The following is a 12942-nucleotide window of genomic DNA, read 5'->3' on the forward strand; positions in this document are numbered from 1 at the left end:
AGCCATTTGGGGAGTGAACCAGCAGATAGAAGACCCCTCTCTATGTCTTTCCCTCTCTCTGTAACTCTGCCTCTCAAGTAAATAAATACATCTTTTAAAAAAACAGAAAGAAAGAAAAACAAATGGAAATTGCAGAACTGAAAATAGAATGATTTAAAAATCAATGAATGAGTCCAGCAGCAGAACAGAGGGGACAGAAAAAAAAATCTGTGATGGGGCCAGCGCTGTGGCACAGTGGGTTAACGCCCTGGCCTGAAGCGCCGGCATCCCATATGGGCACCGGTTTGAGTCCTGACTGCTCCCCTTCTGATCCAGCTCTCTGCTATGGCCTGGAAAAGCAGTAGAAGATGGCCCAAGTCCTTGGGCCCTGCACCCACATGGGAGATGCGGAAGAAGCTCCAGGCTCCTGGCTTCAGATTGGCGCAGCTCCTGCTGTTGCAGCCATTTGGGGAGTGAGCCAGCAGATGGAAGATCTCTCTCTCTGTCTCTCTGCCGCTGCCTCTCTGTAACTCTACCTTTCAAATAAATTTTAAAATATATTTAAAAAGAAAAAGAAAAAAAGAATAGATGAACTTGAAGACAATGTCGATGAGGAAATTTGACCAAAAACTGAGAAGAACTTCAGGATCTGTAGAATTTCAGTACTGGGAGAAGAAAGTGAGCAATTGAAAAAAAAAAAATACTTGATACCATAGAGCTGAAAACTTACCAAAATTTGGCATAAGACATTAACCTGCCAATCTAAGAAGCTGAATGAAGCTCAGACCCAAAGATACTCATACCAAGACACGTGACAGTCAGACTTCTGATCACCAAAGACAGAGAGAAAAATCTTGCAAAAATCTCGCCTATTGGGAAAAAAACAACAACTAGAATGAAGACTGCATTTTGCTAAAAGCCTCCAAGGCCATGAAGAAGAGGCACAACGCTTTCTGACCACTGAAAGCAAAAAGCTGTCCAGCTTGCATCCTGGATCCAGTGAATACATCCTCCATAAATGTGTAATTAAGACGTCCTCAGATGAGGGAATAAGAGAATTTTGCCAATATTCTAATGAGCTAGACTTTAATGACATATTCCATACTATTTGTGTCCACAGTTATCATCCCACAGTGTGAGTTCAGCCACTCCAGCTAACCCATCTGTGGCCTTCACAAAGCTCCAGGCTGTAGGATTTCCTCCCCGATGCCATAAGTCCACATCCACGATAGGCAGCCCAAGGCCACCAACACTCAACTGGAGCAGACTGAAGAGCTCATCGTCCTGGTGGCTGAGCCTTTAGCTGGTCCATTTCCGTGTGAGTTAAGCCTTCCATACAAGTTCCTCCCGCGGGTCATCAAGGCTTAAAGAAGCACAACCCTTCGCTAGTTCTCAGAATCGGCTCTGCTAGGGGACTTTCCCCCGAGGACCTAGGAAAGCCCAGATCAAATGCAGCTTCTACACGTTTGCCTTAAGGAGACGATTCACAGCGTTTCTGCAGGTGTTAACATAACGCAGAGGAAAAGCCTTCTTTGTGTGTGTGTTGGGGGGCTGGATCTACTGGGTTCCAGTTCTCCATCACCCACTTGCTCAGAAGACTCAGATGGGTCACTTGCCCTCTCTCAGGCTTGATTGCTTTTGTGGACACGGAAAGGGTGCAGCCACATAAACAATGTTTATTAAGGAGGAAATCCTAAGATGAGGATGACGATTTTGCACTTTAACTTTCTTGTCTCGGGTCTGTTCTGTTCCTGATTTTCACTTGCTCAACAATCTCGCCACAACAGATACGCAAGAGTGACATCTAGTGGCCGTTCAAGCCACTTCAGACATTTACAGAGAGGGGCAACCTGCTTATCGCGGAGTTCTCCAGCGTCCTGACTTCAGGCACCCAGCATCTGCGCGGACACCTCCTGCGATGGACAATTCGACACTTCCGTCCTAGATATCTCATTCATCTCTTCTAGATAATTCTTTTTTTTTAAAGATTTATTTATTTATTTGAAAGTCAAAGTTACAGAGAACGGAGAGGCAGATAGAGAGAGATAGAGAGGTCTTCCATCCACTGGTTCACTTCCCAATTGTCCACAATGGCTGGAGCTGCGCCGATCCGAAGCCAAGAGCCTGGAGCTTCTTCTGTGTCTCCCACGCAGGTGCAGGGGCCCCAAGACTTGGGCCATCCTCTACTGCTTTCCCAGGCCATAGCAGAGAGCTGGATCGGAAGTGGAGCATCCAGGATTTGAACCGGCGCCCATATGGGATGCCTGAGCTTCAAGCCAGGGCATTAACCGGTTGCACCACAGCGCCGGCCTCAGCAAATTCTTTCTAAAGCTCTGTCTTAAGTCCTAATTCAGCTCTGTGCCTCTACACGCAGCATACCTGACATCTTCCGGTTCCTTCCGGCTTCCCCAGCCCCAGAGCTTCCACCTGTGCCAACATCCCCTTTCCCACTGACTGCCACTAAGCTATGTCCATCATCTGGTCTTTTTTTCAATTATGAAAAGAATGTGAAATTTTTAAATATACCTTGGGAATAATAGTGATGGTGCTAAGTTAGCTCTATTTGCCCAGGACACTTGAAATCTGGTATAGAGATGCTTTCCCCCCCATTTTTATTTATTTGAAAGGCAGAGACAGAGATCTTCCATCTGCTGGTGTACTCCTTTAGTGTCCACAACAGCCAGGGCTGGATCAGGCTGAAGCCAGGGACCCAGTATTCCATCTGGGTCACCTGTGTGGGTGACAGGGAGCCAACCATTTGAGCCATCACCGGCAGCCTCCTATGGTGTGCATTAACAGGAAGCTGGAATTGGTAGCAGAGCCAGTACTAGAACCCAAGCACTCTGATATAGGATACAAGTGCCCCAAGCAGCAGCTTAACCCTCTATGAAAGTCCCATTTCTTATTCAGAGAGAGTGGTGACTTTGTTCACATTTGCAGCACACCAGGGCCACCTGGCTTGGCCAATTATTCACATACCCAGCCTCACTAAGCCCATCCTCTGTCTACCCTGTACCACAGCCTTCCCCTCACCTCCACTCCCACAGAGTCTCCTGTACCCAAGAACCATCAAATTCCATATAAACTACCATTGCCAAGCACATTACCAATTTTATAAGAATATTTTTACTCCACACTAAAATTTTATAAGGATATTTTAATTTCAAATAAATTTCACAATCTTGGAACAAATGTGTATTCTAAGAACAAATAAATGACCCAGTTAACCAGTAAAGATAGACGGGGCCAATGTTATGGTGTAGCAGGTTAAGCTGCCACCTGTGATGCCAGTATCCCATATGGGTGCTAGTTCGAGTCTTGGCTGCTCCACTTCCTATCCAGCTCCCTGCTAATGCACCTGGGAAAGCAGTAGAGGATGGCCCAAGTGCTTGGACCCCTGCACCCATGTGGGAGACCCAGAAGAAGCTCCTGGCTCCTGGCGTCGGATCTGCCCAGGGTATTGGCAGATCTGTCAGATCTCTGGATGTTGTGGCCACTTGGCGAGTAAACCAGCAGACGGAAGACCTCTCTCCCTCCCTCCCTCCTTCTCTCTCTCTCTCTCTTTCTCTCTCTGCTTCTGCCTATCTATAACTCTGCCTTTCAAATAAATAAATTAAATAAAAAACACAATAGACTTCAACAAAATGAATATGCAAAAATCAAGTTTTTCATACAAACAGTAACCAGAAGAAAATATAATGGAGGAAAAGAGCTCATGTATATTAACAATGAGATGGGAAGAAACCACTTTAGAATAAAGATGAATCCACAGTACTTACATCAATAAAACCATAATATTCCATTGAGAGAACTCGAAAGAATATTTTAACAAATTGAAAGCTCTAACTCGGATAAGAAGTCTCAATAGGGTAAACTTCTCAAGTCCTCTAAATTATATAAAAATTCAGTGCAGTCCCACTCACTGACAAACTCATCCTGATTCACATAGAAATAGAACCCTGCTATACACCTACAATATAATTTATATAGCAAATTTCTCACAACAACCAGAAACTTTCGGGAAAGATACAAAATGAAAACGACTCGTACCAGATATCAAACTGTATAGAAAGGTACAGCAGCAAAAAACGTGGTACTTGGGAAGAAACGGACGCATTGATCACTGGAACAAAGCCCGGAACAGACCCAACTGCGTATGGTTACCTTGTTTGTGGCACAGGTAATGTGCCAATCATTAAGCTACGGTCTGGCCGTTGCAGAGCTCTGCTGCACTCAGGGCTGTGGCTCTGTCACCTTCTCCACTTTCCTGGCTGGCTTCTCATAGGCACTGCCCACAGAGGGCGCTACAGGGAGCAGCAAACGCTGGAGGAGGCCAAAGGTTCTTGCCCCTTCCGGTTTGCTTCCAGTCCAAGCCTGGTTTCCTTCCTGCTTCCTTTGCCCCGGAAGTGGACCTCAGTCAGTATTCTACATCCCTTCTTAGGCCAGCCGGCTCCAATGATCTGCTTCTTTCTTCATTTGTTAGGGCTTTTCCCCAGATACCAAGCTAAATTCCAGAAAGATCAAAACATAAAATGCAAAATAAAATAAAATAAAAGCTTAAAGGTTCTGGATGAGAGGGGGCATGAGGAAGAAAAATGGAGATTCCTTCTGTTGCGTCTGTGATACTTCCTGACCCAACCCAACCCAACCCAGCGATTCCCAGCAGCTGCAGAGGTTCAAAGGGCACGGCCCAGGATTGCCCTGACTCAGCTCGGGGCGTACAAGACAGAACCAGTGCAGGAGTTTTTCTCCTCTGTGCCAAAGGAGAGCCTTGGGACAAGAAAAAGAAAAAAAAATACTGTGATCTCTAGGAATCAGGTTGAACAATCCACGGGTCACAAAGGGCAGAGCTGTGGCTTCTGTGTTGGTGTTGTGTTGCTGGAAGCGCTGGGGTTGGGGTCCTTTCCTGTCCTTTGGGAGGGGCTGAGTACTCTCTACCCTCTGAGCTAGGGCAGGCCCCAGCTCAAAAAAAAATTTGACTTATTTATTGGTAAGGCAGAGTTACAGAGAGAGAGAGAGACAGAGAGAGAGAGAGAGATCTTCCATCTCTGGTTCACTTCCCCAAGTGACCACAACAGCCAGGGCTGGGCCAAGCTAAAGCCAGGAGCTTCTGCCATGTCTCCCAGTAGGTACAGAGGTCCAAGCACTTGGGCCATCTCCCACTGTTTTCTCCAGGTGCATAAGCAGAGAGCTGGATCAGAAGTGGAGCAGCCAGGACTCGAACTGGCACCCGTATGGGATGCCGACAGGGCAGGAGGCACTGAAACTCAGGCAGTGCAGCTCAAGTCCCTGGGGCTGGTTTTCCAGAGAATGTTCCAGCAGAGCTTAGCTTGCAACACTGCACTCAGAGAAGGGCCAGACCACCACAAACGGGGAGCAGGAAGCCAGCTGAGGCTTAGCCAGCTCTTCATGACCTAAGCTGCACTTTCTCGTTATAAAACCGAATTTTTTGTCTAGCGGAGATTGCAGCCCTTTTGTGAGCATAGGGTGGCTAAGGGGGCATGTTGCTCATGTGCGCGAGCAGGAGGGGCCGGCCCGCTCCTCTTCTGCTGCACCTGCTACGCTGGGGACGCGCCCCGAAACCCTTCCCGTAAAAACCGCTGGCCAACGGCTTCTCTTTTAGGGACGGTTTCCTGCCCGCCGTCTCCTGTTCCTGTCCCAAGGAGATAAAGCTTTCCTCAGAGCGACTCCTGCTCCAGGCCTATTACTGGGTGACCCCTGGGGTGAGTCTGGTAACACAGGGACCCCAGGACCGGCGGACAAGCGGACCACAGCGAGCCGTCTCCCCGCGCGCCTGGCTGGCGGAGCAACAGCAGCCACGGCGCCCGCGAGGCTGTCCGAGGCGAGGAGGTGAACGCAGGAGCGAGGCCCGGCTGAGAGGCAGCACAGGACGCGACTGCAGGGGAAGGCAAGGTCAGAAGTGGGGGGCTGCCGGGGCGGGGATGTTTCCAGACTTCACGATGTTCCCAGAAAGACTTGAATGCAGCCGCGTCCCCGTCCACAGCGCGGCCCCGTGCTATGCTCTGGCGGGGCCCAGAGAACAGTGAGACCCGGCCCTGCCTGCAAGAGGGTGTAGGAAAAGCCCAGGGTGGCAGAGCCCGCAGGGGCGGGCGCCCGGGCCCCTCCTTTCTCCCCGAGGAGCACAGGGCTCGGCGCTTCTGCCACGGAGCAGGCTCGCGGCCGGGCCCCCGGCGGGCCCCCTCCAGGCTGCGTCTTCGGGAAATTCCTGCAGCCGCTTCGCGGAAGCGCTGAATGGCCCGGGCCACACACACCGCGGGGCCCGCAGGCCTGGCTGCCAGCACACAGGACAGACTTGAGGGCTGCGGGCCCTGGCACGGAGCGGCTGGGTGCCAGAGGTTTTGCCTGCCACCTTCCCGGCTCTCCCCACGCCGCACAGGGACTCAGCTCCCTGTGCTCGGGCTGCAACCCAGAAGGGAGGGCTTGCGCGGCCGCCCCTTCCTGGCCCAGCGACGGGGCAGCACCAGCTGCTGCCCGTGTGTGGCTTTGAGCTTCTCCTGCTTTCCCAACAATGGTTCCTGGGTTTTTGTCAGCAGAGCCACGTTTGCACCCAATGCCACTTACGCTACCATAAGTAATATTTTGATTTTATAAATTCAGGCAGAGACACACTCACCACCGTATTTCTGGCTGGCAGCTGCTGGTCAGAGGACATCATATGGAACAAACAGGAACTGTTTTCCCCATGGGACAGAATTCAGAAGGCGTTGCCAAGCCGGAGGGATTGGAGAGGTAGAGGATGGATGTCCTCTGTGGTCCTTGGCTGAGCTGAGCTGAGCTAATGCACTATTTTGTCCACGTGTTGAAGCACTCAGGTGTTCATATTTTTTCCTGACAGTGTTTTCTGTGATAGGACATTATTTGGAGGGCGCTTTGCGTGCAAGATGATCCGAATGCCGCCACGTGCTGTAAAGTTGTTGAAAGAAATAATGGAGAAGGAAGACTGCTCAGGCACGCGCGTGGTCGTTGGCAGCCTTGGTTATCACACCGCCTGGGACGCCTGCATCCCCTGTTGGAGTGCCCCGGCTCTCCTCCCGATTCCAGTTTCTTGCTAGCATGCACCCTGGGAGCTAGCAGACAATGGCTCAGGCAACTGGGGTCCCAGTGGGAGAATTGCATGGAGTTCCAGGCTCCTGGCTTTGGCCTGGCCCAGCCCTGGGTGTTACAGGGATTTTAGGAGTTGAACCAGCGGATGGAAGCTTGCTTTCTCATTCTCTCTCTCTCTCTCTCTCTCTCTCTCTCTGCCTTTCAGATAAATTAAATGAATATTTTTAAGGAGAAAACTATACCTTCCAAAGAATGAGCCCCTCGGATCCCTTTTCTTCCTGCCCTCTCACTGTGAAGACTTTCGTCCTCCTTTGGCAAGGAAACTTCATTATGTTACATTTACCTGCAAACTCTGCTTACTCTCTTATTGTTTCTTACACAAACTCGCCATTGTGCAGTTCATCTCTTTTTCTGTGTGCTGGGGTATTGTAGGTCAGAAGGAAATACATCCTAAGGTCTGCCTATTAAATAAACGGAAATATGTTTTCACCTACTGGTATTCTCCCTTGGCAGCAAGTTTTGCAGGAAAACGTTGACACATGTAAGCAAAGAATGGGTTAGTGGTGCTCCCTGTTTCTATGGGGCTCCTGGCTGCTGCTTTGGGAACCAACTGAGGCAGCTGGAGAACTTATGTCCTTGGGATTCACTGGACTCATCCTATTCCTTGATGCAGACAGCGTTCTCAACCTGTTGTGTTTGTGGTCTGGGGGACCAAGACTTGGCCTCTCACCATGAACAGGAAGTGACCAAGAGACTGACTGATGAAGGCCCACAAGAGTCAAGGCAACATAAGGATAACTGAAAAATAACAGAAGCTCGCAGTTATGCCTGCTCCACAAAAGATCTGGAAGGCAGAGCTTTATTCCACAACTCAAAGTCCTCAGGGACTCAAACTTCTAGCGTACTGTGTCGTTGTACCTATAGTGTGCTCCTTACCCCTCATAGTTCAATAGAGCAGCCAGAGCTCCAGCTCTCACATCATATTCCAAGCAGAAGACTGGAAAGAGTGAAACAGAGGAAGAGAAACAAAGGCCAGTTGTCCTTTAAGAATGGTTTCTATAAGCGACCAAATAATTCTGCCTTTAACCATTCGCTTTACTTTAATCATGTGGCCACAGGAGATGCTGCGAGGTCCAGTCTGAATTGTGGGACGCCTTTGTCAGCTTGAACGTCTACAGCAAAGCCCTGTGGCCTAAATAACAGACGTGTGTTTCTCACAGTCCTGGAGTCCGGGAAGCCCAAGAAGAAGGTTCTGCCATTTCAGTTCCTTCTGAGGGTCCCCCCTGGCTTGAGGGCGGCGGCGTCTCACTGTGTGCCGCCTGGCATTTCCCAAGTGCGCGTGTGCAGTGCAGGGAGGAGGCCGTATTCTGTGTCTTCACTTACACATGCACTAATCCCAATATGAGGACCTAATCTTAACCTGATTCCACCTCCAAGACTGTCGCACTGGGACTGAGGGCTTCGCTGTCTGAATTTAGGCGCGACCAAAACAAGCTCCCATAGCACCATGTAACCTGGTTAAAAATTGAGGATCCTTGCAGCGCCGGCACACCGGGTTCTAGTCCAGGTCAGGGCGCTGGATTCTATCCCGGTTGCCCCTCTTCCAGGCCAGCTCTCTGCTGTGGCCAGGGAGTGCAGTGGAGGATGGCCCAAGTGCTTGGGCCCTGCACCCCATGGGAGACCAGGAGAAGCACCTGGCTCCTGCCATCGGATCAGCGCGGTGCGCCGGTCGCAGCGCCCCAGCCATGGCGGCCATTGGAGGGTGAACCAATGGCAAAGGAAGACCTTTCTCTCTGTCTCTCTCTCTCACTGTCCACTCTGCCTGTCATAAAAAAAAAGAAAGAAAGAAAAAGAAAAAAGAAAAAATTGAGGATCCTTTGACTGTTGGAGAAGGGAAAACCATATATTGGGAGACAGCAATTTCTACCCTAAAGTCTACTATAATTCTAATTCTGCATTGTATAATTTTTAAATTATTTATTTATTTAAAAGTATTTATTGGGGAAGGGAGAGAGCAAACTCCCAAATGCCCTGAACATTGAATTGAGTCTGGGAATTCAGTGCAGGTCTCCCATATGGGTGGCAGAAATCCAATCACTTGAACAGTCACCTGCTGCCTCCCAGGGTCTACATTAGCAGGAAGCTCGAGGCAGGATCTAGAGCTGGCTACCAAATCCCAGACACTATAATATGGAATACAGGAGTCTCGACTGATACCTTAACCGGTAGGCTTACACCCACCCCTTTATTGTGCTTTTTTAAAAAAGATTTTATTTACTTGTTTGAGAGGTAGTGTTATAAACAGAGAGAGGGAGAGACAAAGAGAAAGGTCTTCCACCCACTGGTTCACTCCCCAAATGGCTGCCATGGCTGTAGCTGGGCCAGTCCAAAGCCAAGAGCCAGGAGCTTCCTCCAGGTCTCCCATGCGGGTGCAGGAGTCTAAGCACTTGGGCCATCTTCTACTGCTATTCCAGGCCACTGCAGAGAGCTGGATCAGAAGAGGAGCAACCAGAACTAGAACCAGCACTCCTATGGAATGCTGGCACTGCAGGCGGAGGCTTAACCTACTGTGCCACAGTGCCAGCCCCTGCATTGTACTTTAAACTTTTTAAACTTATTTTTATTTATTTGAAAGGCACAGAGGAAGAGAGCCAGATTTTCCATCCACTGGGGTTCACTCCCCAACCACCTGTAACAGCTGGGATTGGAGCAGGCCAAAGCCAGGGGCCCAGAACTCGGTACAGGTCTCCCACATGGGGGGTAGGGACACGGACATTTGAGCTATTAACTTCTGCCTTCCAGGGTGCACATTAACAGGAAGCTGGAACTGCAAGTGGGGCCAGCACGCAAACCCAGGCATTCTAATATGGGATGTGGGTGTCCCAAGGGCATCCTAACCACTGCACAAACACCTGCCCCTGCATTGTTTTTAATAGAACTGCCACTTATGGAAAGTCCCATTGCCTGTGGAAACTTACTCAGGTACGTTAGAGGAGAAGCCAGCAAATTAGCCATGTCCTCATCTCCTAAGCTGTCTCCCAGCCTGTCTCCCAATAGCCAGGACGATCTTCTCAAACCAAGGCATAGCCGTCATCAGACTTTCAGAGCCAGCCATTTGGCACGGGGGCTCAGATGTCACCCGAGGCACCTGCATCCCATGTGGGAGTGTCTGAGTTCACGCTGTGGCCCCACTTCTCATTCCAGCTTCCTACTAATGCACACCCTGGCGGGCAGCAAGTGAAGGCTCAAGTGCTCGGGTCTCTGCTGCCCGCGTGGGAGACTTGCATTGAGTTCCTGGTTCCCAGAATTGGCCTGGCCTGACCCTGGCTGTTCTGAGCAATTAAGGAGTGAATCAGTGGATGGAAACTTGTCCTATATACCCAAAATAAACAAATAAGCTTTTTTTAAAAAAAAAAAAAATCCACATACAAGCAAGATTTACCTTTACCATGACTCCAGCAGTCCTTTCAAAGACAAACTGCCTCCTCGAGCTGATCAGCATAGCTGAGGACAGACAGACACTCTGCAGGTGTTGTTTTTCTACCTCCAGACTTTTAGCTTTGACCAAGGAGACAATGAATGCAACATTTGTCCTCTGCATACACAAGTAAACCTTCAGCCGTGTCCCGACCACGCATCTCCACGTCAGCCTCCTCTTTCTACCAATGGCCTTACTGTAGAGGCTTAAAAACCACTGCTAATGCACCTGGGAAGGCAGTGGACGATGGGCCGAGTGATTGGCCCCTGCACCCCTTAGTTAGGGCAGAACTGAGTTTCCTGGTCGTGAAATGCTTGCATCTTTCTGTTCAATGATCCTCACCAATAGCCCTCAAAGTACATATAATGGCTCACCTGACTCTTTTGGAAGAATACCCCAGGTTATAAGACACAGCTGAGCCTGATGCGTTCATTAACCCCATCCCACCCAATTCAACCAGCCACGGTGCTGGAGGAACCAAGTGGTGGTTTCTGTTTGGCTCACACGACTCTCACCTGCCTGAGCCAAGCCCATATGTTTCATACCTGTGACAGTCAACCTGAACAATACTACCCCGTCAGTCTCAGAACCCTGCAACAGTGGGCTAGACAGCCACCAGCCCACAGAACACACATGGTAATACAAATTGACACCAACCATTTGAGAATTGGTAGTCTTGACTCATCCCACAGGTATTGGAAGTCCACAGTTACGGCCCACAGACCTGGCTAGAGGCTTCTCTCCTAGCCAGATTTAGTTTTTAAAAGCTCCTAGCCCCAAAATCCCTCATTGACTTCTCCCAAATCCTTACCTACGGGGACACAGAGTTCTCACCAGGAGTTACAGGTGACTTCACCTCCTTGGTCTGTAGCGGGGATGCCTGGGAACCAACGTCTATTTTCTGTGGTGGGGTCTGGCCTTAATGTCCAAGTGACAGGCCTTGGAAGTTACTGTGCCTTCCAAAACCCTTCTGTGGCTGGCCACACCTGGGGAGCCATCCTGTGGGACAGGCAGTCACTGTGCTACAAGTGTAGCTGGAAGACCACAGCCCTTGGCCTACACGCATCTGGGCTGGATGACCACGGGACTTCATCAGCATTTGCAGCATCCTTTTGCTGTTTTTATCAGAACTGTTGGCACACCGTGTCTGCAGTGTTTGTTTTTAACCATTCTGACACGAATGGAATTTTATAATTCCAAAGGTTATCCAGGAACCCAGTTCTTTTGTTTTGGTTCACCCTCCCCTAAAGTGTTACCCTCATTCAAGTGATCAAAACTGGATCACCACTTTATTTCAAATATTCCAGCTCAAAGAAAAGGGGACAGAGAAGGTGTGGATAGTTTTTTCTGAAGGGCTTGACCTGAAAGTTGAACACGTTATTTCCACAAACATTCCACTGGCCAAAGCTTAGTCGTGTGGCCATACCCAGACACAAAGAATTGTGGGAAATACCGTGTTTAGCTGGGAAGCCATGTGCTCAGCTAATAGTTAGGGGTCTCTATTAATGAAAGGAGGGAATGGAAATGGACATTGAAAGATCAGTGGTCTCTGCCCCTATGCCATTTGTTTCATGGATAATTGCTAAATAGTGACTGGTGGTACCTGGGTGGTTTTTTTTTTCCCTTTTCCATTAACATGTAATACTTACACATTTTCAAGGGGTGCAGTGCAACTTTTCAACACATACACATAGCTTCAACAGACCATGCCAGGCAACTGTTTCCTTATCTTTGTGTTTGAGCCTGTCATCAACTCTTCCAGTTCCTCAAACGGGATATTTTACATCAGCATGAGCCAAAGACACCCCAGTGTGCTGCAACATACCAGAATCCATTGGGTGATTGAGGGAAAGAAATTTGATCAGTCTGGGGAGAAATAATTACTTTAGTGGAGAAAATATATTGGTTTCTAGAGGTTTAACTTGGTTTAAAGCTTATTGGGCTTAAGGAAGGAGAACTGCTGAGTGTGTACCATGGGTGATTGTATTTGGTGAGGTTGATTGAATTATATGATTTTATAAGAATTTTTATTTTTCAAAGACTTATTTTATTGGGCTGGCATTGTGGCACAGCAGGTTAAGCCACAGCCTGTGATACCAGATTCTGTATCAGAGTTCTGGTTCAAGTCCTGATGGCTTCACTTCTGATCCAGCATCCTGCTAATGTGCCTGAAAAATCAACAGAAGATGGCCCAAGTGATTGGGCCCCTGACCCCATGTGGGAGACCCTCCAAATAGAGTTCCTGGCTCCTGGCTTTGGCTTAGCCCAGCTCCAACTGTTGCTGCCATATTGGGAGTGAGCCAGCAGATGGAAGATCTCTCTCTCTCTCTCTCTCTGTGTGTGTGTGTGTGTGTGTGTGTGTGTCTTTCTGTCTCTCTCTCTCTCTCTGCCTCTCATATTTGAGAGGAACCAGGAACTCC

The 12942-nt window shown here is 49.1% G+C and overlaps 1 pseudogene; it reads left to right on the plus strand.

The window, feature by feature from the left end:
* Positions 1–8576, plus strand: part of LOC133771721 (olfactory receptor 13C7-like) — a 111859-nt pseudogene extending 103283 nt beyond the window's left edge.
* The last annotated feature ends 4366 nt before the right edge of the window (positions 8577–12942 follow it).

This window comes from Lepus europaeus, chromosome 12, assembly GCF_033115175.1.
Source record: "Lepus europaeus isolate LE1 chromosome 12, mLepTim1.pri, whole genome shotgun sequence".
NCBI lineage: Eukaryota > Metazoa > Chordata > Mammalia > Lagomorpha > Leporidae > Lepus > Lepus europaeus.